This window comes from Agelaius tricolor, unplaced genomic scaffold (genome assembly GCF_023055355.1).
Source record: "Agelaius tricolor isolate 1412-34295 unplaced genomic scaffold, bAgeTri1.0.p SCAF_14, whole genome shotgun sequence".
Taxonomy (NCBI): Eukaryota; Metazoa; Chordata; class Aves; order Passeriformes; family Icteridae; genus Agelaius; species Agelaius tricolor.
In genome coordinates, this window is record NW_027269274.1 from 2247548 (window position 1) to 2273444 (window position 25897).

The 25897-nt window shown below is 43.7% G+C and overlaps 1 long non-coding RNA gene across 2 annotated transcripts in view; it reads left to right on the top strand.

Annotated features, from left to right (window-relative positions):
- Positions 1-7191: 7191 nt before the first annotated feature.
- The window catches only part of LOC139595744 (uncharacterized), a 31232-nt gene continuing 12526 nt past the window's right edge, over positions 7192-25897 (top strand). For both annotated transcript variants that reach the window (XR_011681112.1, XR_011681111.1), the window contains exons 1-2: positions 7192-7483; positions 23548-23778. This is a non-coding gene — a long non-coding RNA (uncharacterized lncRNA). The remainder of the gene's footprint in view (positions 7484-23547; positions 23779-25897) is intronic.

Consider the following 25897-nt stretch of genomic DNA (forward strand, 5'->3'; position numbering starts at 1 on the left):
TCGTAGCACTGGGGGAGTTGGGAGGATAAATAGATTAGAAAGATGAGCCAGATCATAGCTTTATTTCCATTTACAATGTATAAATGTATATGAACACACTTTCTCTCTTCTGCCCAAGCATAAAATGAAACATTTAGAAGGTAAGATCCAAAGAATTTCATTAAGAATCCATCGCAAATTGCAAATGACACCTCATGGATTGGAATGTGAATTGTGAGCTGGGTGTTGCAGAAGTGTAAAATTATTCCATAAATTATCTATGACAAAGTCAAAAAATGTATCAGTCAAAGAATGTATCAGTAAAGCCATCGTTTATTTTTAGTTCCTCAAACTGTGCACAGCCACATGTATAATACAGCAATAATTATGCCACTGCAACTTGGTGAAATAAAACCAGAAAGGCACCATGAAAAGTAAAAAATAATACAAAATTCATTTGTGAAATTGTGAGATTTGTGCCTGATGACGTCTTTGAAAGCACATTAATGTTACATTAATCAGTCTCCTCTGTCATGCAGAGAGATTATGTGTTCTAGCTCACATATTTTCACATTTTAATACTCAGCTGAAGATTCTCCTCATATGTCAAGGGATGGGATGGATGCATGGATGGTGCCTCATCTATCCTTCATAACACTGGGGACAGAGTTGATTCTGCTGAATTTTATGCTGAACTGAAGTTCAGTTTAAGAGTCCAGGAAATGGGTTAGAGAGAAAGGTGGATGAGCAGAAAGCACAGTTGGTTTCTCTCTCTCCTCCAGTCCTTTGTGAGCTGCAGGATGGACCTGGATGTCTGCAGACACATTTCATTGTCTTTAGACTGCCTCATTAAGTAATTATCCAAAAATCATGAAACGCATGCTTTGAAATCCTTTGAAGGTCCATTTAAACGGTCCAGTGCCGTGCCATTATCAGACAAACAAATGAGACAATTAATGGGTTTAAAATGACTAATTATATTAAAAATTATGGACCCATCTGGAAAGACTCCCTTGGGATGTGAGTGAGGAGTGTGATCTTCCAAAACCTGGTGTGGTGGGATGGGTCACTCTTATTCCAAATAATCCAAGTTGTCCAGACTTGGTGCTGGCAAGGCAATGATCATTTACAGGTTGGACTCCATGGTCTTAGAGTTCTTCCCAACCTAAATGATTCTGATTTATACCAGATCACAAAGAATTTGATGACATCAATATCAAAGGCCACGTAAATATTTGCACACTTGGAAATCTCCCCCCAATAAATGGAATATTAATTGAATTAACGGCACCAGGAATTGTCTGAACATCATCCTACACTGGAAATTTTGTATTCAGCTGGTTGTGAACAACTACACTGATGTTACTTAGAAGAATTTGCATGTTTGCAATTATTCAGCTCCAATTTTCTTCAATCCCAAGGAACAAGGCGTGACATTTTTCCACATTAAGATAAACTGAGCACGTTAGTCAAGTCCTACAATTTTTTGCATTGCACTGTTTATAATATTAATAGCTGTGCTTTAAGAAGTTCAGTATTGAACTGTCAGGAATGATTTGTTACCAGGTGTTAGCATAATTTGCCAGCTGTCATATTTTAATCATTTTTATTTGCCTAAAATCTGACACTTAACTTTAGTTGGTAAATCAAGACATATAGCAGCACTTATTTGATGCTACAGTAGCTAAGGGGGAAAAAAAATGTGTGTCCTACAAGTGATATTTGTATTTTCAGGCAGAGAACAGATTCTGAAGTCCACTGTCATTCATAATTCACACTGAATCGCTCCTGCTCTCCACAAAAGCTGTTTTTATTTAAGGAGTTCAAGCAGCTGCTGCAGGCTCTTGTTTGAGTGTATTTTCACTCGTGTGAGGAGTTCCAGCAAAGCTTTTCAGCTGGATTTGGTGAGGAAAAGCTCCTCATATTAATGAGAGTGGAGACGGAGATCTCGTGCTCTGTTATCATTGTTCTTAAAGCCACCAATGAATTCAAGGCTGCTCTGCTGTTGTAAGTTCATGTCAAGTGCTCTTAAAAGTCTGCATGAACATGAGATGAGGCTGTAACTAATTAATTATCAATACCTGAACAATGAGAAGGAGACAGATGAATACAGATGCTTGTCAGATGAGCTTGAATTTTTTTATTAGTATTCACATTTACTTGCACGTCAGATAAGATAAATGTGTGAAAGACACATTTTGGTATTAGAAAAACACTTGATTTTTTCCATGCAAAATCGTATTTTGGGCATTCATTCCACTTGTTTTGGATAGAAATATTATCTCTTCCACCATGGACTAAAAGGTGATTGATTACATGCAATGATGAAAAAAAAATTATTAAGTTGCAAAGAGTTTTATGAGTTTCACCAGCAACTCATTGAATCTGATTTTATTACCTGATATTTTCAACCTAAAAAAACTCCAGAATCAATTACATGGCAATGCAGAAATGTGCTTTTGTAGTAAAAAATGGCTGTAGAATTTAAGGCTGAAAATAGAGAAACATCACAGAAGTGATAGGAAGAATTTCTTTCTGGCATGGTTTCATTTAGAATATATATGTAAATATTATATATTTTTATATGTATATATGTATATATAATATAGACTCATTAAAATGCACTGATTCAGGAAAAAAAGTGGAATTGCAGATAGAGAAATACAGACAAACATGTGGATAGTTACAGAATAGGGAACAGAAAGGAGACATCATTTGAGAGTCATAAATTGAATAATAAGAAACAGAAAATTAGAAAAAAGCCATGAGAAAACTTCCTCAGAGTGGAACAGCAACTGGTAGAGCTGCATCTTTTGAGACTTTTAAACACAAATTCCATTGCTTTTGGATCATTGTCCCAGTTTTTCATACCTGTTTGTACCTGGGTCAACACAATGAGCCTTTAAATATCATTGGAATTGTTGGCTGTGTTTAACTGGAGTAATTAATGTGGATTCATAAAGATTTATCTCAGAAAGTTTTGGCACCTTTCTAAATATTAATATTACATCCAAAGTTGTCCTAAAATAATCCTTGTGGTTCATCTTGCTGGTCAAAGAATAATTTCCAAAAGACCTCTGAAAACCTCAGCAGATGGTGAAGGACAGCCCTTCCTTTTCTTAAAAAGGAAAGAACTTCCATTCTTAAAAATATTTGTCTTGTCTCTTGTTTGAATATATCTTGGTTCAGCTTTCACTTTGATGCCTTTTGCATTCAGGATCTTCCCAGTATCCAGCAGAATTCTCCCTTGTGAGTGGCCTGGTGCAGGAGCCTGCCCTGAAAACGGGGAGCAGCTCCTGGTGGGTTCCATGCCCTTTTAATGGAGCCCTCTTTTAATAGGAACCAAACCAAACCCTTGATTTCTCACTGAGAATCATTTTCCTCCCTGGAGTAATCTGTGGGCTTTTTCCCCCCAGATTCTTTCCACCAGCACTGGAATATCTCCAGAGAAACCAGCATGGATTTACATCCCCTCTGCTGTCAGGAACGTGGATCCTCTCAGCACTGTTGTTCCTTTGCTGTGTGGAAAGCTAAATCATTTTCCTTGGGATAACTTGCCAGGTACCAACCTAAATTTAGCAGATATGGCCTCATTCTTGTCTTCTAAATACATCTTTGAACCTGAGCATATTAAACATTCTCCTTCTGAGGAAGAGGTGAATGAGGGATCCAGAATGCTCTTTATTATTTCTCTGCTCTCGTGATTATTTACCTGCACATCAATCTTTGTGTCATCTGAAACTTTTACCAGCCAATCATTACTGAAAATGATTAATAGCAGTAAGCAGAAACCAGCAGAATCCCAGCTCTGCACTTAATTATGATTCCCCTCTGATGACTCCGTTTCAGATCCATTACCTTGCCCATTTTTAATAGATTTAACCTCTGTTTTATTGCTATTGAGTAATTCTCATTTTTAATCAGAATATTCCCAAGGCTGAGTCAGATACCCTACAAAAGTCACAGTGGCACAGAAGCTATGCTGGTGATGTTATCAGTGAAATAAAATTGGGGTTGTTTGTTTGACAGGACCCTTTTGTGGGATCATGTGGAATGACAATCACGTTCCCATCTTCACTTCCTCCTCTTGAATCTTGGATCAGCTTTAATCCCATTATTTGCCCAGGACTGAGGTCAGGGGAAGTCATGTAGAGGTGCCAAGGTTGTTCTGGCTGTGCATCTGGAGCACTGCCACAGCATTAATGCTCCAACAAAGAAATTCTGTTGGAATTTCTCTAGGATCAGTCATGGAATAAAAACCAACATTCTCCTAGGATAACCTCGCCTGGCTGCAGGGATCACCCTTTGTAGATGATATCAGGGCTGTCAGTTTTAAAATGTTTGTATTTATATGCATTTTTTAACATCCTCAGTAGTTAATAGCTGACTCCTAAGTACTCCATCCTTGTATTTCTCTGGAAAGTAGGAGATGTGAATATTTAAGGAGCAGATCTCCTTTCCCTGCATTGTTATTAACAACCTTATCACCACTATTGTGAAGTGATAAACCCAGAACTCTGCTGGGATTGCTTTTGTACAAAAACCCCTTATAATTGTGTCTGCTTTTTCTCAACAGTTATGAGTGGACTTTTCCTGAGAATTAAGCTTTCTTTTCAGCTTACTGTACTTCTAAAGTCCTTCCACTTATTCATGTTTATATACTGGGTTTTTTTCACATTTAGTCTCTGATTTCATTTCATACCTTCCACAGAAGGCACGTTTTGCCCCTGGTTAACAAATCAGCTTAGCAACTTCTTCAAAAATGCTACTTCTCACTTCAATTTTTCACTAGGCAATCTGAAATTTTTCTCTTCCCACATCCCTGTGCAAATTTTTGTGTCTCTCTGGGACCTGTGATCATCAAGTGTTGATTCACTCAAAAAACCATTTGGACCATCTGATATGATCATTGTGCACTGCACACCATCAGGATTATCCGACAATAATGGCATTAAACCTATAGGGCAGAAAAAGAAAATATTGAAGAATGTGTTCTAAAAGAAGAATTCTTTATTTCTTTAGATATTGGGAAGAAATTCCTCCCTATGAGGCCCTGGCACAGGTGCCCAGAGCAGCTGGGGCTGCCCCTGGATCCCTGGCAGTGCCCAAGGCCAGGCTGGACATTGGGGCTGGAGCACCTGGGACAGTGGGAGGTGTCCCTGCCATGGCAGGGATGATCTTGAAGGTCCCTTCCAACCCAAGCCACTTGATGATTGCAGTAAAGTATTGCTTAAAGGACCAAAATTTTTGAATGTAATGAATCAGTTAAATATTCTTGTAAACTTCCAAGCCCTGAGTGCAGCTCTGCTCTCATCTTCTCAGGGCTGTGTGGCTCTCCGTGGGTTATGGTGATGCTCACACCTTCACCAGCTTATTTGTAGGATCTGGCTTCCTTTGGCTCAGATATCCAGTGAGGGTGTTAGAAACCTGACTAATGAGGACTTGGGAACAGTGCCTGGAAGTGAGGTAGAAGCCAGGAGATATTAACTAAAAGTTTTCAGTCAATAACATTAAGTAGAAAACCCAGCCGTGAAAACTGTCACGTTTTTGGGCAGTTCATGAGGAGAATGAAAGACAAGATTTCAGCTGACAAACTCCTTGTTGTGACTGTTCTTCCAGTTCTCCTTTTAACTGACAACAGGGAAAAAAAATTGATTCCTTCCACATTTTCTAAGTTGTGACAATGGCTCAGTTATAAAATCACAGAATCATTAAGGTTGGAAAAGCGCTCTGAGATGATCAAGAATTAACCCAACACTGCTGATATGTTGAAATAATTGTGTGGTTTATTATTCCTGCCAGAGTTATGATTTCCTGTGCTAATGATATTTCCACTTGAGAATTATTGCATTTTGAAGGAGTTGCAAAACCTGACACATCTCACCTTGAGAGGAAGAGCTGAAAAATGAAACACTCGGCGGAGTTTGGAGAGGACCAAAAGGAGACACAGAAACAGGGTCAGTGTTAGGGAAGGATGGATGTCTCCTCCAGATCTGCCACATGGAATCAAAAACTTCATCCAGAAGGAATATTTGGGTAAGACAAGGGAAGTTTTTCTCAGTGTGAAATGAGTGAACCAATGGAGGAACCCATTGAAACCTCGGGAGCTGGAGGATCCTAGAACCAATTCTACACCAAACACCACCAGCAGTGGGGAGGAAGGAGAAGGGATGAATCAGGGGAGCCCTGAAGATGAACCCAAAGTCCCTTCAGACAATTTTCTGTGATTTCATATTCAGGTTGTTTTTCTAGAACAAAAGCCTTGGCAAACCAAACAGGGAAAAATTATTTCAAGGCTCAGGGACATTTATTGCCAGCTACAAAAAATGACACGTCATAAAAAGTTAGTTAATATATTAAGTATGTCATTATATTTATTATAACAATTAAAATAGCAAAAGCTTAATAACTAATGAACATTGAGAGAACTTTGCTTTCAAATAAATTTGGTGATAAAGAATTGTTTTTGACAACAGCATTTATCATGGCCTACCTAGAACTGTTGTATCTGTTTGTTGTACTTAATAAACAATGATAAATATATCTTTGTGCGGGAGAGTAGCTTAAATGTGTATTGTGCAATCTTCTTGAGAAACTGTAGCCAAGACTAATTAAATGATTCTAATTAAAATTGTGTGGATAGAAAGGAAATTAATGGCTTCATTTGTACTATTTGTTTATTTCATTGTCAAGTGTACTGGATATAATTGCAGTGCAAAGAAGAAATCATCGAAATTATTTTTTCTTCTGTTGGTTCCCCGTTCCATCAATTTATTGCAGAGGCTTCATTTTCTCTATCTTTAGAGGGAAACAATGCTGACAAAATGTGAAATCTCAACAAAGTTATTTTCTTGTTTGGAGCTGTTAGATGGAGAATACATTTATTGAACAAAGTAAAGGTTAAGCTTCAATTAAGCATTCTAAATATATTTTGTGAGCTATTGAAAAGCCATAATGTCTCAGCCCACATGGTTCACTGGAAGCTTGGAACAAAATAAATGAGAATAGAAGCAGAAGGAGTGCTCAGATGGTGAATCTCTCACACGTGGCCTACAAAAGAATGTGGTGTTACTCCTACCATCTTTTACGGACAGTTTGTATCAGATAAAGTGGGCAAAAAACCCCTTATTAGTGATATTTTCTTTTTTTAACTGCAAACAGAGTCTCAGACACAAAAGCAGAAGAACACCTGATTTTTTCCCCAGGGTGAGGTTTACATTTCACTCCTTCTGTGGGGACTCCTCAGATGCAGGGAACAATAAATCAGATTATTGATCCAGCTCCTACAAGCAGCTCCACATTCTTTTATGAGTGTCTGGAAAACTGCAGATTGGAGCAGCCTCCTTCTCCTTCTCCTTTTCTCCTTCTCCTTCTCCTTCTCCTTCTCCTTCTCCTTCTTCTCCTTTTCTCCTTCTCTGCCCACTGCTGGGAGCTGGGGAGGGACCAACAGGATCCTGCAAGAGGAACTCCACAAGTTTCTTTCAGGACACTCAGCACTGCTCAGGTAATTCCTAATTCCCTTTAGTGAACTTGAACAGAGGCAGAATTGTTTTGAGAAATTCATTCCAACTAAAAGATGCAAAACTGAAAGATTCTGAAATTCAGGAGCTTAAAATATGTTTATGTTTGGGCTGGACTGTGCTCCTGGAATTTTTTTCTTTGCCATGTCAACATTTCCTACAGAAAGCAGATGTTCTTTGTGGAAATCTCTGATTAATCAAAAATACAGTTTCCCTTTTTAAATTTGTTTCAGCCGAGCAATTTTGACAACTGAACCATAGCTAAATCCTTTATGCTGAAAATAAAATCCGTCTTTATGTTTTTTGTCTAAATGTGCTTCAGCAATGCCATACAGAAACTAACTTTTATAGCCCTGATAAGTGGAAAAATGTGGGAAATGAGAGTATATTTGAAAATGCTTGCATTAGAGACGTTTGTTAAAGCTGGCTAAACTAATGGCTTATTTTCTGCCTAAATCAGAGAGATTAATCTATAACTTTAAAATCAGAACAAAAAGAGCCCTGCTGAAACATAAAGTCTCGAGTAAAACAATTCTCCTCAAGGGCAGGACACTCATCATCCTTCTCAGGGAGTGCTTTTTCTTTGCCTCCCCTTCTCTGCGACCCAGGAACGCCCGCGCTGGGTGGGAGCCCGCCATGGCCTGGTGCTGCTGGTGTGGCACTGGGAGATCACCTGGGCCTGGAGAGCTCTCCAGAGGCACTCCAGACAAGGAGGGAAGTGCTGGGGGAGCAGCTGCAGCCCTGACTTGGTGTCACAGTGAGATATGAGGTCAGTTAATGAATGGGGCTGTGGGCCTTGCCCTTGCTCTAAGTGCACAAACCGTGGGGCGCTGCTGCTGGACTGGCTTGGACTGGAACCCCAGAGCTCTCACCAGCCTGCAGTGCCACTGCAGGGTGAAACGTGAAGGGGAGAGCCTGATGTCTGCCCTGCACAAGCCTTGGAGCTTTGGGGTTGTTCCTTCTCTGGTTGGGCCCCATGGGCTGAAAGCTCCTGTGTGGCCGGAGTGGCTGTCACCAGCTCCTGGTGGCATTGTCCCGTCCAGCACTGCCCAGAGGGGTCATTCCTCATGGACAGCCATGCCTGCAGCTGGGGATGAGCAATGAAGAGACTGGAAAGGGGCTGAGCCTGGGGAAAAGGAGGCTCAGGGGGGACGTTGTGGCTCTGCACAGCTCCTGACAGGAGGGGAGAGCCAGGAACAGGGACAGGAGCAGAGGGAACGGCCTCAGGCTGGGCCAGGGCAGGCTCAGGGTGCACACCAGCAGGAATTTCCCCATGGAAAGGGGGCTCAGGCCTTGGGACTGCCCAGGGAGCTCTGGAGTGCCCATCCCTGGATTGTCCAAGGAATCCCTGGAGGTGACACTCAGAACTCTGGGCTGTGGACAAGGTGGGCATTGGGCACACCTTGGACTTGGCCCTGCAGGTCTTTTCCAAGCTCAGTAATTCTGTGATCCTGTGGTAAGGAATGGTCAGGGGATGTGCCTGGGTCTCACAGCCCTGACCCCACTGATGTGGAGGGCCTGTACAATGTGCAGCTGCAGCCTGGGTCAGCTTGGCTGCTTCATCATCGGTGTCATGTTTTATTGGGGCAATCGCTGTGCTATCAGCAGCTGGAATGCTCTGAGGACAGAAGCACAGCAAGTTCAGCAAAGACACTACTTTTTATTAGATCAGCTGATGTAGCTGAAAGAAAAGCAGACAAGATCTTTATTTCCCACGGGAAACTCGCTTTGGATGTGAAATAGAGGTCTTGTGTTTCCCATCAATACACTTCCACAAGTTTGGGGTCCTGGATCTGGGTGGGCAGGCAAAAATAACAGAAAATTAAATAAAATGCACGACAGATGAATGTGGAGGTGTGGAATAGCACCTTTATAAAGCCAGATTCACCTTCTCTTTCCCTGTGATGTGATGCTCGCATGGTTTTACCTCCCACATGTGCCAGGCAGGGAATTGCCAGATGCAAAGTGAGCCACAAACTTTCTTTGACTCATTTGTGAAGGTGCCAACCAACAAAAAAATCATCTGCAACTCTGAAAAGAAAGGCTGTGATTTTGTTTTACCAACTCCTGCTCACAGGGGTAAGAAGGTGAAGCTGAGTTATCCAACCTGGATGTTTTCCTGTTAATTAAAGTTATCGCACTAAGTAGATTTTAATGGCAGAAGGGTGTAAGCTACACCATACACAGCCAGGAGCTGTTTTCCACCAGCTGTGAGGAATCATTGCTCAATAGCAGTGAGAAGATCTCACTCTTTGCTCCTTGAGAGTAGCTGGTGAGCTGCAGCAGTAGGAGCACACAAGTGTTGAAGAGTTTCTTGAAAAGGAATATAAAAACATTACTGCAGTACCTGCCTGCTTTGGCTGGAGAGCCTGAGAAAACCACTTTCCTTTATAAAATTTTTCCCTTTTAATTGCCTGAAAAGTGTACAAAAATAAAACATTTTAAAAATTCTTTTTGTCTTGCTTTAATGATCTGCTTGCTACTCGTTGTTCTTCGATGAATATTTCATTCAAGCCAGCTTCAGCTTGGGTATTGTTTTTTCCTCTCCACTGTGAGGATTCCTTTGAGCATTTATTATTCACATTCAATAGTGCAAGGGGTTGATTTGACACCAGGGTCAAACGGAGGCTTCAAGAAGCCACAGACCACTCTTTCCTTGAGGCCAGGCATGACAAACATCCCCAGTTTGAGCTGTGGCTGTGAGGGGTCAGCAGGAGCTCTCAGGCTGGTACACTTCAGAATATTCTACTCTGAGTGTGAACCCAAAGCTATTTTGGGGCAAAAACCACCCCATTTTCTATGGCTACCCCTCCACGAGGGTATCCTACAGGACAAAAAATCCCTGGTGTTTAGGATACAAACCCTGATGCCACAGAATTGAAGGACCAACACACCTTGCTGTGGGATCACCTTCCCCTGACCCCACCAGGAACTTCTGCCCCCTTCCCTGCCTTGTTTTGAGGAGGGAACAATGAGGACTCAAAGGAAAAACTGGATTTCCTTAAGAGCCAACATTACTTTTCCTGGCTTCTTTAAAAGCATCAGAGGTAGCTTTGCTGGCTGCTTGGCTCTAAAAAGAACAGCAGGGATCAGATAAAAGGAGGACACTTGCTTTTAATTGTCTCTTTCCCTTCTCCCCACCCTTATTTCAGGGCAAGATTGCCCAGCAGAGTGGTTTTTTTCTTTACATGATTTTTTATTTTCACTGATTCTGGATGACAGTATATTGTAAATCCAGCAATCTTGCCACTTTCCTATGGAGCAAGTGAAAAATGGAGGGAAGCAAAATGTGCAGAATTAGTGGGCTTGCTGTTCAGCCTGAAGTGCAGGTGTGTGTGTGCCACATCTCCAGTTCTGTGCCTCTGTGGGGAAGGGGCACTGGAATAACCAGGGAATACTGCTGTGCAGAAAAGTAGGAAGCTGCCTGAGTATTAAATGAGAGGAAAATCAATGCAGTCCAAAGGTTGCCTCCAAGGAAACAAAACAGCATTTATAGCTACGTCTGTCTTGCTTCTTTTTTGCCTGAAATTGCTGCTTGTTTGGCAAAACTCCTCCAGGATGGAGGCTGAGCTCCAGCATGCATGGGAGTATTTTGGCCAGAGGGCTTTGTTTCTTCATGTCCTGGACAAAATACTTCCATGTGCTCTCCAAAATGAATTTTGGCCAATCTGAGCCGATTTGGCTCAAACAGCAGGTAGGAAGTGGTTTGTTGGATCAGGGGGAGAAGGTGGAGCAGGGAAGGAGTGACCAGAGAGGAGACCCCACTGTCCCACGCATGGAACTCTTCCATCACACCCAACAGGACTGACAGGGTGGATGGTTATCAGGGGTAAAAGGGTCCCCACATCCCTCAATCCCCCTCTCTGCCACCCCTTTCTCCTTTAGCCCCCCTGTCCCCAGTTCTGGGGTAACTGGATGTTGTGAACTGGTTTTAGGCTTCCTGGTTGCCGGTCTGGGCCACCCACCCGCCAAAGTTCATGGTCATGGTTTGCTTCCCTACAGATTTCCCAGGGGGAATGAAATGTGCTGGAAACCGAGAAACCCAATATCAATTTCCTTCTATCCTTTTATTTTATTTGATTCAAGACTCAAGGACTGTGAAACATTTCTCCATTGTTTGGCCTCAGAGCAAATTTACATTTTATTACATGGATCATATTTTTTTCCCTCTGTGTTTATGACCATGGACAGCGAAAGTGAGAGAATGAAGAGAGAAATAAATATGTATACATGAGTAAAAGAAATTACATCACTCACTAAAGCAGCCTCAATGTCACAGCTGAAAACAGGCCCCTGCTCATATGCAGCTCACAGGTAACACAAATTTTCAGAAGCATTTTTAATACAGATGATGTATCACCTAATTACATAATCACAGGATGCTTTGTAATGGCTCAGTGATTTGGGGGAGATAAAAACTTCTCTGGCAAGCTCCATGTGATCATAAGCTTTAAAACTCCAGAGGGGATTGCCAGGTTCTATATATGTTTTTGTCAGCTTTTTAATTTGATATTTCCCTGAAATCATTAGACTATAATGGGCTATAAAGGAGGAAATGTGCTTGGGTTTTTTTTGGCTTGTCTTTTTTTTTTTTTTTTAATGCAAACATCTAAAATAGATTACCAAAATAAAAGTTAGTTAAATTTGATCTAAAAGGCCGAATTAATCTTTTTCTCTCTGGATAAATAGTTCCAAGATAGTAAAAGTATGAGGGGAAAATGGAGAAAATGTAGTAAATGGAACAAAGTCCATCAGGGGCAGGAATGGATGAATGATGCTGTGGTACAAATTGGCACTTCATGATCTCAGCTCAGGACAAGTGCAACGTGGAATGAGGTGGTTTTGTAAAGGTCAGGTCCTACCTTGTGACCTTCTTGCTCAGCTGTTCAGTTGTGTGGAGAAAACCCCTCCAGGCCCATGGGCTGGGTGAGCCACCAGTGCCAAATCTGTGTCATTCAGCAGTGGCCGAGACCCTTCTGCAACTTTAAATTTAATGCTGCTTTTCCCATGTCACACTGTGCTGTGGCTCCTCTCTGCTGCTGGTCACAGTCCTGAAGCTGCCTGGAGAGGAGCTTCCTGTGTCCTGGGAGTGATTGAATTCAAACAGTGCCTTGGAATGGGGTTTTTTTATAGGATCCCAGAATGGCAGAGTGGCTTGGGGTGGAAGGGACCTTAAATCCCACCCAGTGCCACCCCTGATGATGGCAGGGTCACCTTCCCCTGTCCCAGGTGCTCCCATCCCCAATGTCCAGCCTGGCCTTGGGCACTGCCAGGGATGCAGGGGCAGCCCCAGCTGCTCTGGGCACCTGTGCCAGGGGCTGCCCACCCTGCCAGGGAACAATTCCCTCCCAATATTTAATCTAACCCTGCCCTCTGCCACCTGAGCAAACACTTTTGTGTGTCATGAGCCTACAAACATGAATCATTCTCATCAGTATGACAGCACACAGGAACAGGGGGATGAGCACCTCCAGAAATTAAACTCCTTGATCCTAAAAAGGACTCAGATCCCTGGGGCTCCCCACGACCCCGGGGGCTGCAGCCAGAATTGCCAGAGGTGTCCCAGCACGTTTCCTGCTGCAAGATAAATAAATAAATAGGGAGGTAGATGTTGAACTGTCTCTGTGGAAGACAGTTGTTATCTGCTTTGACTGATAGTTTAATTAACACTGAAATGAGTGGGTTAATTTGGGGAGGGAGTAGAGGAGGGTTCCAATTAATGGACTGGCAGCATTGAGGTATATACTTTGCTAGACACTTGCTTCCATGAAACCCTGAAATGACTCAGTAAATCATGCCTGATCCTGAGTGATTGAGGGTCCCTCCTCCTTTTGAGAGAAGCCAAAATCAAGCTGGCAGACACCAGGCCAAGTCCTTGTCCCCTCCATGGTGGGAATGGCCCTGTCAATTGTGCAGGAGCACAGAGCTCCAGGGCTCAGATTCCTCACTGCTGTTACACATCTGCCACTTCAGCAGAGCTCTGGGAGAGTTTGGATGGGTTGTTTTGGTTGTTTTGCTGAAAACAGAAAAAAAAGTTGGTGTGCAACGGGGAAATTCACTTCCAATGAGTCTGCCATGAGAGAATCCAAAGGCCTGGCTCCTCAGCAGATATTAAAATGCTGCCACTTTCATGATGGCAAATCAGGAGAACCTGTTCAGTGGAGCAGGCACAGGCTCGTTAGTGCATGGGATCTGAATTTGCTGCAGAGCCCCCTGTGCCCTGCTCCCATCCTTCCCCAGCTGGGCATGGCATGGGAGGGAGAGGATGGATGGTGGGACAGCCCTGGACACCAGGGACACACAGCACAGCCTGAACCTGCCTCTGAGCCTTGCCAGCACTGAACATCGGGAGAATTAAAAGTGAGATGTTGGGGGAGTTGGATGCTACTTCATCACCCAGATGCATTTCTGCACATAACTGTGAAACACAAGGCAGCAGCCACGATTATTTCTCCAGTTCCTGATATTAAAGGATTTCTGGGTTCATTAACCAGTCGGGTCTGTAACAGTGTCTGATAAATTGAGTTGCCTTTTGTACAGCTGCATTATCTTCATGTCTTTTCCAGAAAGCAGAATTTTACTGACAAGTGCGTGTCACACTTCCATATCTCACATTGATTTTCCATTAATCTGCATTTCCTCTCGCACTTGGAGGGAGGTAACACACAGCTACACGCTGTCCTGATTAACACCTGAGTGCAGCAGCATTTGTGGTGTGCTTGATTATTAATAGAACAAGTGCAGTTAATTGCATTGGTCGAATCGTCCCTGTCACTGATTAATGACTAAGTGCACTCCTTGTGTTTTCAAGATCTGAGGTGGAAAAGGAAAAGCACAGAGATTCATGTACTGTCTGAAAGCATTTTTTTTTTTTTTTTTGTGATAAAGACAACTGTTTGGAGAGAGAACATTTGATATCTTATTATAGACTGTAAACATATACCATCTAAAATTAAACAATTTTAGTCTTGGCTTTTGTTGCAGTCATAGGGAAATGTTACTGATGCGACTCAGTGTGATACAAAGTGCTTTCTGAAAGATTTAATATAGTGCTTCTCCTCTGACTGAATTTAATCAAACTGCATTTTAAACAATACCTTGCCAGTCATGAAAATCACTGTAAAATGTAGGAATAAAAGTGTTCCATGTGATGCATTTGTGCTACAGCAGCCTCCTTACAGCAGCCTCCCTCCTCAGTAGTTCAGTATATGTTAATACCATCATCTTTCTTTGAATTTTAAATCTCAGGGAAAAAAAAAAAAAGGTGGGTAAGTTCCCCACAGCACTGCTGCTATTTTAAATTGTCTTCTTTTGCATTCTCAACAATTGCCCTCACTCTTCAGTGGTCTTTGTACAGCAGAGTTAAGTACTTGCATTTTTGAAGGTGAAAAGAAATCAAAATAGCAATAGCAAAAGACCTGAGTCAGAGCACATAATCCTGTGATACAGGGCACCAGGTCCATGGCAAAACACTGTCAAATAACTGGATTCATGATGGGAAATGCACTGAATGAAGGAAAATGCAGGCCACAGCTAAGGCAATCGCCACAGGAACACCCGGAATGGAAGGTGCCGCTGACACAGAGCATGGAACTCAGGAGCTGCTGTGGGCTGAGAGGAGCAAACACAACCTCAGGGCAGTCCTGAGCCTGATGGACAGCGAGCAGAGCCATGGAGCAGCAGCATCTCTGCTATCAGCCATTGTCCTGAGCCTGTGAGGAGCCATTTTTGGGAATGCTTTGGCATTGTCCCCATCCCATCCTCTCCAGGTGATGAAATCCCTGCAGCACGGGTTATCTTGGCTGCTTGGTAATGCCTGGGAGTCATTTCATGGATCAAGTGGTGCTGCCCTTGGTCTCCATGTGCACAGGTCTCTCCCCAAAATATTCCATAATCTCTTGAAGCCAAGCTACATTGGGGATGTACCTATTTCCCACTGCTTACCCAGTGATGGATCCTCACAGCCACAAATCCTTTTTTTGGCATTGTGCTCAGCAAGAGGGCAGAGAGAAATGTCCCATATTGAAGACCTAAGGCCTCATCTCCCTGACCAGGGTCATGGCAGAGGTTTTCTCCTGGTTCACACACAGCAAATCCTACTGAGGTGGCACAGGGTGGGACTGTTGGGATGTCTGCAGAGGGCCACAATTTGGACTTGATCATCCTCAGGGATCCCTTCCAGCTCAGGATATTCCATGATTCCATGGCCCTCATTTCATTCTTTCTGTCCATTATGTTTCCAGGTAAGTTGGGAGAACAAATCTGTGTTTTTGGCCAGCTCCTGGTCACCTCTGTGGACATTCTTTAAGTGACAATCTCACTCCCAGAAGCTGTCAAAGTTCCCATACCAAAACCACCTCTCAGGCCCATTTGCTCCTAAAGAGGAATGTACAGGCACAGCAATGAACAGAAATTGTTATTTTTCAGGCTGAAATCTTAACCTGCCTCCCCTCTCCCAAGGCATGCCCTTTTTCCACTTGATAAAATGGTTTGGGTTGGAAGAAACCTTAAAACTCATCCAGTTCCACGCCCCGTGTGGTACCTGGGTGATTCTGGTGCCTCAGCACTGTGTGGTGTTATGGGAGCCACACGACAATGAAGAAACTCAAAATAAATGTCAAAAGCTCAGCAGAGAATGACTCAGAGCAGGAGAGTTGGAGGAAGTGGGTGGAGAATTACGAAGTTTCCACACATTTATCAGGCTTAGTCATAATCTCACTGCTGAGAAGCAAAACCATGACAAAAACTGGGGGGGGGAAGGTGGGGGTGTGAAGTGGCTCTCCAGGTGCTTCAGCAAATTGAACAAAACCAGCCCTGGTGGCACCTCTGGAGTGCAGGTGAGGCAGGAATGGAAAATCTCTGTTGGTTTAAACTCAGTCTCATCGTGGGTCTTCCCAAAGGAAGGAGAAGAGCTTCACCCACCTCACCTGGGGACAGGGGTGGCTTGGCTTGGGATCACACAAAGCAATGTTCTGGTTTGGTTTCAGCAGCTGCAGGATAAGTGCTGGCATCCCAAACATCTCCATGGAAAATCAAATTCTCACAGAAACCACATTTCACATTAAAAAAAGGTTCAGTTCAGCCAAAAAAAAAAAAAAAACCAAAACCAAAGAACACTTGTGATACATTCCTCAGAGTATGGATTGGTCCTCATTGCTTTTTTTTTTTTTATATCCCTTGATAATTTTTTCACTGGAAAAAAGATCTACAAATGTCTGAAGGATTCAGACCTATAGCCACAGCTCTCATCTTCCTGCATAATTCATAGAATCATAGAATGATTTGGATTGGAAGGGACTTCAAAGATCATTTAGTTCCAACCCCCTGCCGTGGGCAGTGCTACCTTCTACTAGAAAACTCAATTAAAACCAAAACTAGAATTCAATCATTTGTCTCATTTGCTCCTGACCAATCACAAATACAATGAAAATGTTTTATTTTCCCCCTTTAAAATCTAAGAGCCATCAAGATGCCACAAAAAGGCAGTGAGCCACAGTTTGCCTTTTATTGGCCATGGGATGACAGTCAATAACGAGCTGTCAAACAATTAACACAGCTAATAAAGACTCACCAAGGACCCTACCAGCCACGGGCAGCCACCAGTTGGAAAAGAAGGTTCTGGAGCTGCTGGGTCCCACACCTGGCACCCAAGCAGATGGAAAAGGCTCACGGAGCGGGAGATGATGATCAATGAGGAAAACGTGCAGTGATGATAAGAATTGAGGCAGGGGCCCTGGTTTTGTCAGGTGTGGGCTGTGACCACACCCTGCAGGTGACACAGGACCTGCCAGAACTGCTGAGGGTGCCACATAAACCTCAGCTCTCCCTGGTGAAATCCAGGGGTGTTCTGGCTTCTCTGCTGGCATTGAAATCTTCATCCTTCCAGCAAAAAGGAGGAGGGCGAGGAATACAAATGATCTGGAGAAGTTCGGGATCAGGACATCTCAAATCCTGCAGGATTCCCCTCCGATGGATTTTGGGCTGGTTTGCTTATCTGGTTGGGCTTTGGGAGAAGCACAAGTTGCAGAACTGCACCAGCAATTTTTTCACCAAGCCAATAAATCCTACTTGAGCTCCAGCGTGACAGGACAATTTGGGAAATCAAGCCATGCATCACACAGGAATTCTAGATTGATTTTTGAAGTCTGGCTTACAATGACACGAATATTTACATGTCCAGCCTCATGCTGGCTTTGGGGTCCAGCTGGGGACAGCACCCACTCTGTCTGCCTGGGAATAACTCAAGTTTTGTGGGGAACAGACTCAGTTTGGGGAGAACAAAAGTGGAAGGGAATTGTGGATATTGCTGCTTTTGTCTGAGCCCTCTGCAGGGGTCTGAGAGCTGAATTTCACCATAGCTATGCAAAGATACCAGTGATTACTGTCCTGCCTTAAATTCAGGGAGCCTGGAGGGATGCTCAGAAAGAAAGGGAAGGTTAAGCAGAAAAGGAAACTGGTGGGTTCTGATTTTCTGAGGAAGACATCCTCTTTAACTCTGGGATCAGAAAAAACAGAGAAGTTTTTGGAGCACTGAGAAAAGGAGTGTTTGTATCTTTTCTGTTTATGAATCTTTTAGGCTTCTCATCAATTACCCAAATATATTAGTGAGCACAGACAAAAAAAATCAGCCCCAAATTCAATCTCCATGAAACGCTTTTGAATTCCTGACTCTCCCTTCGTGCATTCAAACCCAGGCAGCTGCTGCTCAGGGCTGAAAGGATCCAACGCTTTTGAAATTCATGGGAATTGTGGAGAAATTCATGGGAACTGCTCCCTCCTGTGGAGCAGCTGCAGAGCAGGAGCTGTTCCCCAGAGCCTGGGGTGGCAGCTGAGGCTGCTCCCACCCCCTGCATGGTGGCCACCGTGTCCACCACCTCCGATGGCCAAGGCTGCCATGGGTGCCTCTGAAATTCCAGGTGCCGTTCCAGGAAGGGCCACCATGTCCAGGTGGAGAGCTCCCCAGAGCACCACCCAACAGCAGGCAGGTGGGAAAGGGAAAAAGGAAAATGCTCATCACTCATGGCAGCAAAATTATTTATTTCCTCTGAAAGAATGATGCACGATCTTCATGTTTGCCAAATCCATATGGGAAGGGATGGAGCTGCCTGGTGTGATCAGCACATTGTGGGGCTGTTCTGAGTTTTAAGGTGGGTTTTGCTTGTGAAAGGCTGGATATAAATGTCTGTAAAATGAAAATATCAGGTTTCACAGCACAGTTCTGTGCCATTATTCCAGTCCTGTGGAAGAGGGAGGGCTGAAGCTCCAGGGGCAGGTGAATTGAACAGGTCCAAGGGCACAGTCCCCACTGGCAGAGCTCTCTTGCCCTCCTGTTTTGTCCAGCAATACCCTGTGCCAGCTCTGCTTTGCTCGTGACAATACACAGTGCTTTAAGGAGCAAACTAAAAATACCCTGATTCAGGGAAAAAAATTATTCAAATCACAAATGCAGAACATTTCCAGGGCTTTCCCACACTCCCTTAACGAGGAGTTGCTCAGTGGGGTGGGGCTGATCCTGCCGTGGGAGCTGCAGCATCACAGCATCCTCCCCTGCTGGAATCCCAGTTTATTCCTGAACACCCAGTGCTCCCACACTGCTGAGGCTGCTGGGACAGCCTCATCCTGCAGGGCTGGACTGGCTCATCTGCTCCCCACCTGCAGCTCTGCTGCTGTGTCAGCCTCCCACGGACACACTCCTGCTCCTCTCCCTCCATGCAGCATCCTCTGAGCCCTCTGTCCTGCTCCTCTCCTTCCAGTGAGCATCCTCTGAGCCCTCTGTCCTGCTCCTCTCCTTCCATGCAGCATCCTCTGAGCATTCTGTCCTGCTCCTCTCCCTCCATGGAGCATCCTCTGAGCCCTCTGTCCTGCTCCTTCCATGGAGCATCCTCTGAGCCCTCTGTCCTGCTCCTTCCATGGAGCATCCTCTGAGCCCTCTGTCCTGCTCCTCTCCCTCCATGGAGCATCCTCTGAGCACTCTGTCCTGCTCCTCTCCTTCCATGGAGCATCCTCTGAGCATTCTATCTTGCTCCTTCTATGGAGCATCCTCTGAGCCCTCTGTCCTGCTCCTTCCATGGAGCATCCTCTGAGCCCTCTGTCCTGCTCCTCTCCTTCCATGGAGCATCCTCTGAGCACTCCTGCTCTTCTCCAGAATTATTTGTTCCTGTCCTGCTCCTCTCCTCCATTATTGTTCCTGTGCCTGGGGGAGCTGGGAATGGGCCTCTCTCAGAGCAGCCTGGCAGGGAAAGCCATGAAATGCAGGTGTGCAAAGGTCACTTCTTCCTCAGCAGCCCATCCTTTCTTACCATGTTTGATCTCATTTCAGGTGAGGCCATTTGTGGTGTGAATATGTTTGAGGGAGGCTGACAAGCACCTCTGGACAGGTGGAAGTTGTCTGATCACATTAAATACATCATTATTAGAGTTAACTTGGATTTCATAGGTGCTGTGGAGTCTCATCTAAATCAGTTTTCTCCAGTTTTCATCCAGTTTTCTCCACCCTAAATCAGCAGCAGGTCCTGCCTGGGCAGGTTCAGGTGTAAACAGGGAGAGTCAAAAGGAAGGACAGGGGGAAAACTCAGTGAGTGGAAGCCAGGCACTGTGATTTTTCATTCATTTTTCAATTATTCTTTCCAATTTCCCTCCTCTTTCTCTTTCCTCCCTAGGCAGGAGTTAATCAGCACCTTTGAGCATTCGTTTCCTCCATTCCAGAAACTCTGTGGAAAGGTAGAAGTATAGAGGCAGAAAAATAATAAAAAGTAAAATATATGCTATTGGCATGCCTGTGCCCAGCAGCACAATTTCTGATGTATTCCTGCTCTTGTCAAACACAAAATGCAAATTTAGAAGGATGTGCAAGAGGCAGAAGAGATGAGAACTTAATAAAAATATCTTCTCAGAAGCAATGAAGAGCCCATCATATCAATGTCCCCCAGTCCAGTAAAATAGTCTAGACAGAGTTAAAAGGAAGCAAAGCAATTTTATATTCAGGATATGGTGGGAAAAGAAGGAATGGTGGGAAACAAATCAGTGTAAACTCCTGGTTTTGGAGTGGGAGCTCTGACAGACCTTTGGGACAAGCTGAGGAAGCAGATGCAGCATTGGAAAAAAATCTGAAATGCTGGGGAGGATTTCAATGATTTTGACACTTATAAAATATAATGGAATGATTTCAGAAAAGGTGTTTGTTCCTGGGAAAAAAATTCAGTGCTCAAAATGTCTAAAAAGACAGAAACAGGTGGGCTTTAAAATGCTGAAAGGAACCAAGGCTCAGTTCCCAGACCATCTATCTGAATGAAGGGCTGGATTATTCTTGTAGCAGCCATGAAGTGTTGAGGAGCAAAAGAACAGGTGGATGGGGAGATTTCTGTGATTTGAAATGGAATTTAATGGAATATCTCTTAAAGCACCTTTTCCCCCCATTCCTGGAAGATTCACATTATTAGGAGTCATTTATCAGAATTAAAAAAAAATTGTTTCCCGTTGTGGTTTGGCTTTTTAGTTTGGTTGGGATTTTTTTGGAGCCCTTTTTTTTTTGTTTTGTTTTGTTTTAATGAAATGATACAAAACCACAAGCAGAGAACAATAAGATACTTCTCATAGGGGTGTCTAAAGCCATGGAATCACAGAATCCCAAAATTATTGAGGCTGGGAAAGCCTTCCAAGGTCGTCAGTTCCAAGCTGTGCCAATCCTCACCTTGTCACACAGCCCAGAGCAATGAGTGCCATGTTCAGCCCTTCCCTGGGCACCTCCAGGGATGGGGAAATGCTCAGAGCTGAGGTTCTGGCCAGAAACCGCTGTAAAAACAAATAGCCTAAAAGGGAACACTAAACAAACCACTAAATAATAACAAAATGTAGGTTGACAAATGTATAAATTCACAAAATAAATAACTCCCTGCAGACTGGAAAGGAGCTGCCTGACCCCATTATTTAAAAAAAAATAAAAATAAAAATCCATCTTAGGTGTGTGCTAAAAAAAGATCAAAAAACTTTGCATCATTTTAGAGAGAAAGTCACCAAAAGTTATTTGAAGATCACACAGGGAAAGGAAAAAAAAAAAAAAAGCAAGGAAAGTCTACAGAATTAAATACAGTCAACAAGATTTCAGAAAAGAAAGGTCAGGCTTCAGTAGGTTTTGCAAATTCTTCAAAAGCATGAATTGCCCTGGGGGTTGCAAGGACCAAATGTTCAGGTTTTCATAAAGACATTAGGAAGGGCTTATCCTGGGAGCTTGTGCAAGTGTGAAAGCAAAGTCAGGAACATTTGAGGCAGCTGCCATTTTCCAGAGCTCTCCGCTCAGCTGGGGCCAGGCAGTGGCTGCCTTTGGACCAGGGATGCAGAGAGGGAGAGATGAATCCTCTAAAAACCAAAATATAGCCACAAGCTTCTAAAAAGATCAGTGAATTTCCTCTTTAATTGCATTTGACAGGCTGTAGGATTTGCCATAAATTTGGAATACCGACTTCCAAGTTTATTGGAATTTTTTGGATGCCAAATTCCAGATGTATTGGATTCTGATGGAATGTGCACAGTGATCAGGATTTGTCCTGCACGTCCTCAGAGCTGCACTGAAAAACAGTGATTTAATTATGTTTTAATGTGTTGTGGCAAAACCAGATTTTAATTAAATAATGACCTGGAATAAAATTGGATCATGTCAAGCATGTGACAGTCTTTAATTTGAAATTTTCTTTACTCATCTGGTCTTCTCAAATTTCAACAGAAAAGACAATTTAAAATTCAAATTCAATTTTAAAAAATGAAACATTTTACTCAGAGTGTGAAGTGGGATGAAGTAACAAATTCAAACCCATTTTTTTTTTCTGGAACAGGGAGATTTTCTATGGTTGTTTTTCTGTGTCCTACAGAGATTTTTTTTGATGAATTGGCACTTCTATTTAAAAAAAAAACAACAAACGGTGTTGGCGAGTTCTCAATCTGTTCCATACCAAAATTCCCAAAAGCCTCACACTGTAGCTGGCAGTCAGGGATCCTTTATTAGATCCCAGCCTTCAGCAGAGATTTCCAGACATATGGGGGAAAGATTTGGTGGGGAGGAGAAGATTTTCTCAGGAATAAACACAGCACGAAGCAGGGAGGTGAATGCTGGGCCCCAGGGTGGAAATGGGGAATTCAGAAAATGATTTCCATCATTTCCCATGGCACTGCTGGAGAGCAGTGGGATGAGGACTCCTAAAGAGCAGGGATTGAAGCAGCTTGGTTTGGTGGAAGATGTCCCCACCCATGGCAAAAACTGGGGGTGAGATGGGCTTTAAACCTTCCAAACCTTTCTGGGATTCAAGGATTTTATGGACCAGCATGGATGTGGCTCAGCTGGGCCACAGGGCAGGTGGGAAAGGGAAGGATTTCCAGAGGGAAATGGAATTCCAGCCATTAAATCACCACCCAGAGGAGGTCAACAGAATGCAAGGACTAGCAGTGTGCCTTCTGCATGCTAAAAAGTGCCTTAAAATGCTGGAATTCACAGATGGGAACAGAGGAAACTTCAGATGAGGATGTACCCCTTGAACAAGGACTAAAGAATATTTATCATAATACAGCAGACCCCTGAAAAAAGCAGAAATTTGTCTGTATCTAAAAAAAAATTCTTATTTATGTTTCAAATATCTCCAGCATTAATATTTTTTTCTTGGTATAAAGAACTGCAGAAAATATTTGGAGAATCATTTTCAAGGCACTCGCAGTTGGGGAAGCAGCAGTTCAAAAGATCCTAGTGGGTGACCTCTTAGCCTGGCTTTTTCTTAAGAAAAATAAAATAAAGCCAAGCTTGCAAAATAAAACTTGCCAGAAAAGTCCTTGGGAAGCAGGAACTGGTAGGAAATGCATGTGGATAAATGAAATGGAGCATTCCAAGAAGATTGGTGCCTCCTTCTTGACCTGAGCTCCTTTGTGCCTGCTCTGCCCAGCCCAGACTCCTTTCCCTCTTTGATGGATACACAAACAAACACCAGAAAATAAAGGGGAATTTATTTTGGGAGTTAAATTGAAGCCCTTGAATGTGAATGAGTGATCATGTCCCATGTGCTTCCAGGGAAACTGGGAATCACTGGATGGACAGAGGCAGATTTTTCTGCTGGGTGCTGTGTGCTCCTGGGCTTCATCCATGGCATGGACACGCGGCCAGCATGGGAGGCAACCTCAGGAATGGGAAGGAATGAGCCCACAGCCCTTGGTCTGAGCTACTGAACAACCTGCATGGCCAAACAGCTCTGGCAGCTTATCCCAGGCTCATCCCAGAGCACAGCCAGGGCAGGATTTCATGGTGAGTGTATCCCAGACTGCCCAAGCTCATCCCAGAGCACAGTCAGGGCAGGATTTCATGGTGAGTTTATCCCAGACTGCTCCAAACTCATCCCAGAGCACAGCCAGGGCAGGATTTCATGGTGAGTTTATCCCAGACTGCTCCAAACTCATCCCAGAGCACAGCCAGGGCAGGATTTCATGGTGAATGTATCCCAAACTGATCCAAGCTCATCCCAGAGCACAGCCAGGGCAGGATTTCATGGTGAGTGTATCCCAGACTGATCCAAGCTCATCCCAGAGCACAGCCAGGGCAGGATTTCATGGAGACATTGGCCCATGAAATGCATCTCTTCACATCCAGGCCTTTAGGGCTCCATCCAGATCCTTTTGTTTTCCTCTTGTTCTGGCCCTGGTCCTTGGAGCTCTTTCCTTTGTGGCTGAAAGCTGAAAATCTGCTGGGAGTTAAGCCAAACATCTCCTCTGGCTGGGCTGGGGGGCTCAGTGAGTGACACAGCCCTGACCCCTGGGGATCCTTCCTTGCCCAGGGGGATTCCAACCCCATCCCTGAGGGATTCACAAATTCTGGAGGGCTCAGTGAGTGACACAGCCCTGATCCCTGTGGATCCTTCCTTGCCCAGGAGAATTCCAACCCCATCCCTGAGGGCTGTGACCTTGGTAGGACAGCTGTGAGCAGCTGTTGCCGTCTCTTGATGGCACAGGCATTTCTAGGACGCCAGCAAGATATGGCTCCACCTGGGACTTCATTCCCAGCTGGACACAGCCAAACCCAATGAATGCCACACAGTTCTGCCTCCATCCTTCCTGCACACCCTGAGTTTTGCTCTCCAGAGCAGCTCCACGAGGTTCCTTTCCCCATCCCCTCCTCTCCCATGCCGCCAGCAGCCGGCGGCTGCACCGCGTTGTCCCGGGGATGACTGGAAGCAGATGGAGCAGGGCACGGACTCGCCCTCATTCTCCATCTGCCACCAGCTACTTTTAGCTCCTCAGCTCCTTGGCAGGGCTGGAAGTCTCCTGGTTCTTGCCTGTTGGATTTTCTGGGACCCCCATCGTTGGGAGGGATGATGGATCTGACTCCATGTTCTCAGAAGGCTGATTTATTATTTTATGATACTAGAATATATTAAAGAATACTAAACTAAACTATACTAAAGAATAGAGAAAGGACACAGGCAGAAGGCTAAAAAGATACTAATGAAAAACTCGTGGCTCTCTCCTCAGAGTCCAACACAGCTTGGCCCCAGTTGGTCATTAAGTCAAAACAATTCCCAGCAGAAACCAATGAAACAATGACCAGTTGGTAACAATGTCCAAACCACATTCCAAAGCAGCAAAACACAGCAGAAGCAAACCAGACAATTATTGTTTGCATTTTTCTCTGAGGCCTCTCAGCTTCCCAGGAGAAGAATCCTGGCCAAAGGGATTTTTCAGAAAATATGAGTGTGAAACTTCCCACAGCTTCCCTGCTTGTTTTCCTACTCACACAAAAAGAGGTGATGGACTGGAGATGCTGCTCATGCTGGATTTATGCAGAACGTAAAACTTACAGGAATTCTCACTAGTTTTATAAAATATATTTAAATCCACGTGGTTGTGGCGTAGTGGAAGACAATAAAACCCCAAATCTTCTCCAGGGGAGATTCCTGCAGAAAAGTCTCTTTTATTTTTGGCTGCCATAAATGCAGCCCTACTGTGCTGGAGCACCCTAAAGCAAAGAGTTCAGCCAATATGTACATATGGATTTCTACTTTGATATTTACAAATATCAAGCACAAATTGATAAGAGCACAGTGGGACAGAGATCCTGCATTTATCAAACCAGTGTTGAAATGCTGAGTTTTATTTTGCCATTGTAACCCAGTGAAACATTTATTTGTGCTGGTGGGAGTGCATTCATTTAAGCAGACTTTCAGTGACAAAAATGTTGCAAACACACACAAAATTATTGTTTATTTACTTCTTTATTATTTATTTACCTATTTATAAACTTAATTGGAAAAAAACTCGAATATATTTCTTGTGGTTTCTGCCAGCTAAAGGCTGACCCTTATTAAGGATAAATAATGATAAACACATATGAGGTTATTTTTTCAAATGGAAATAAAGACCATGAGAATAGA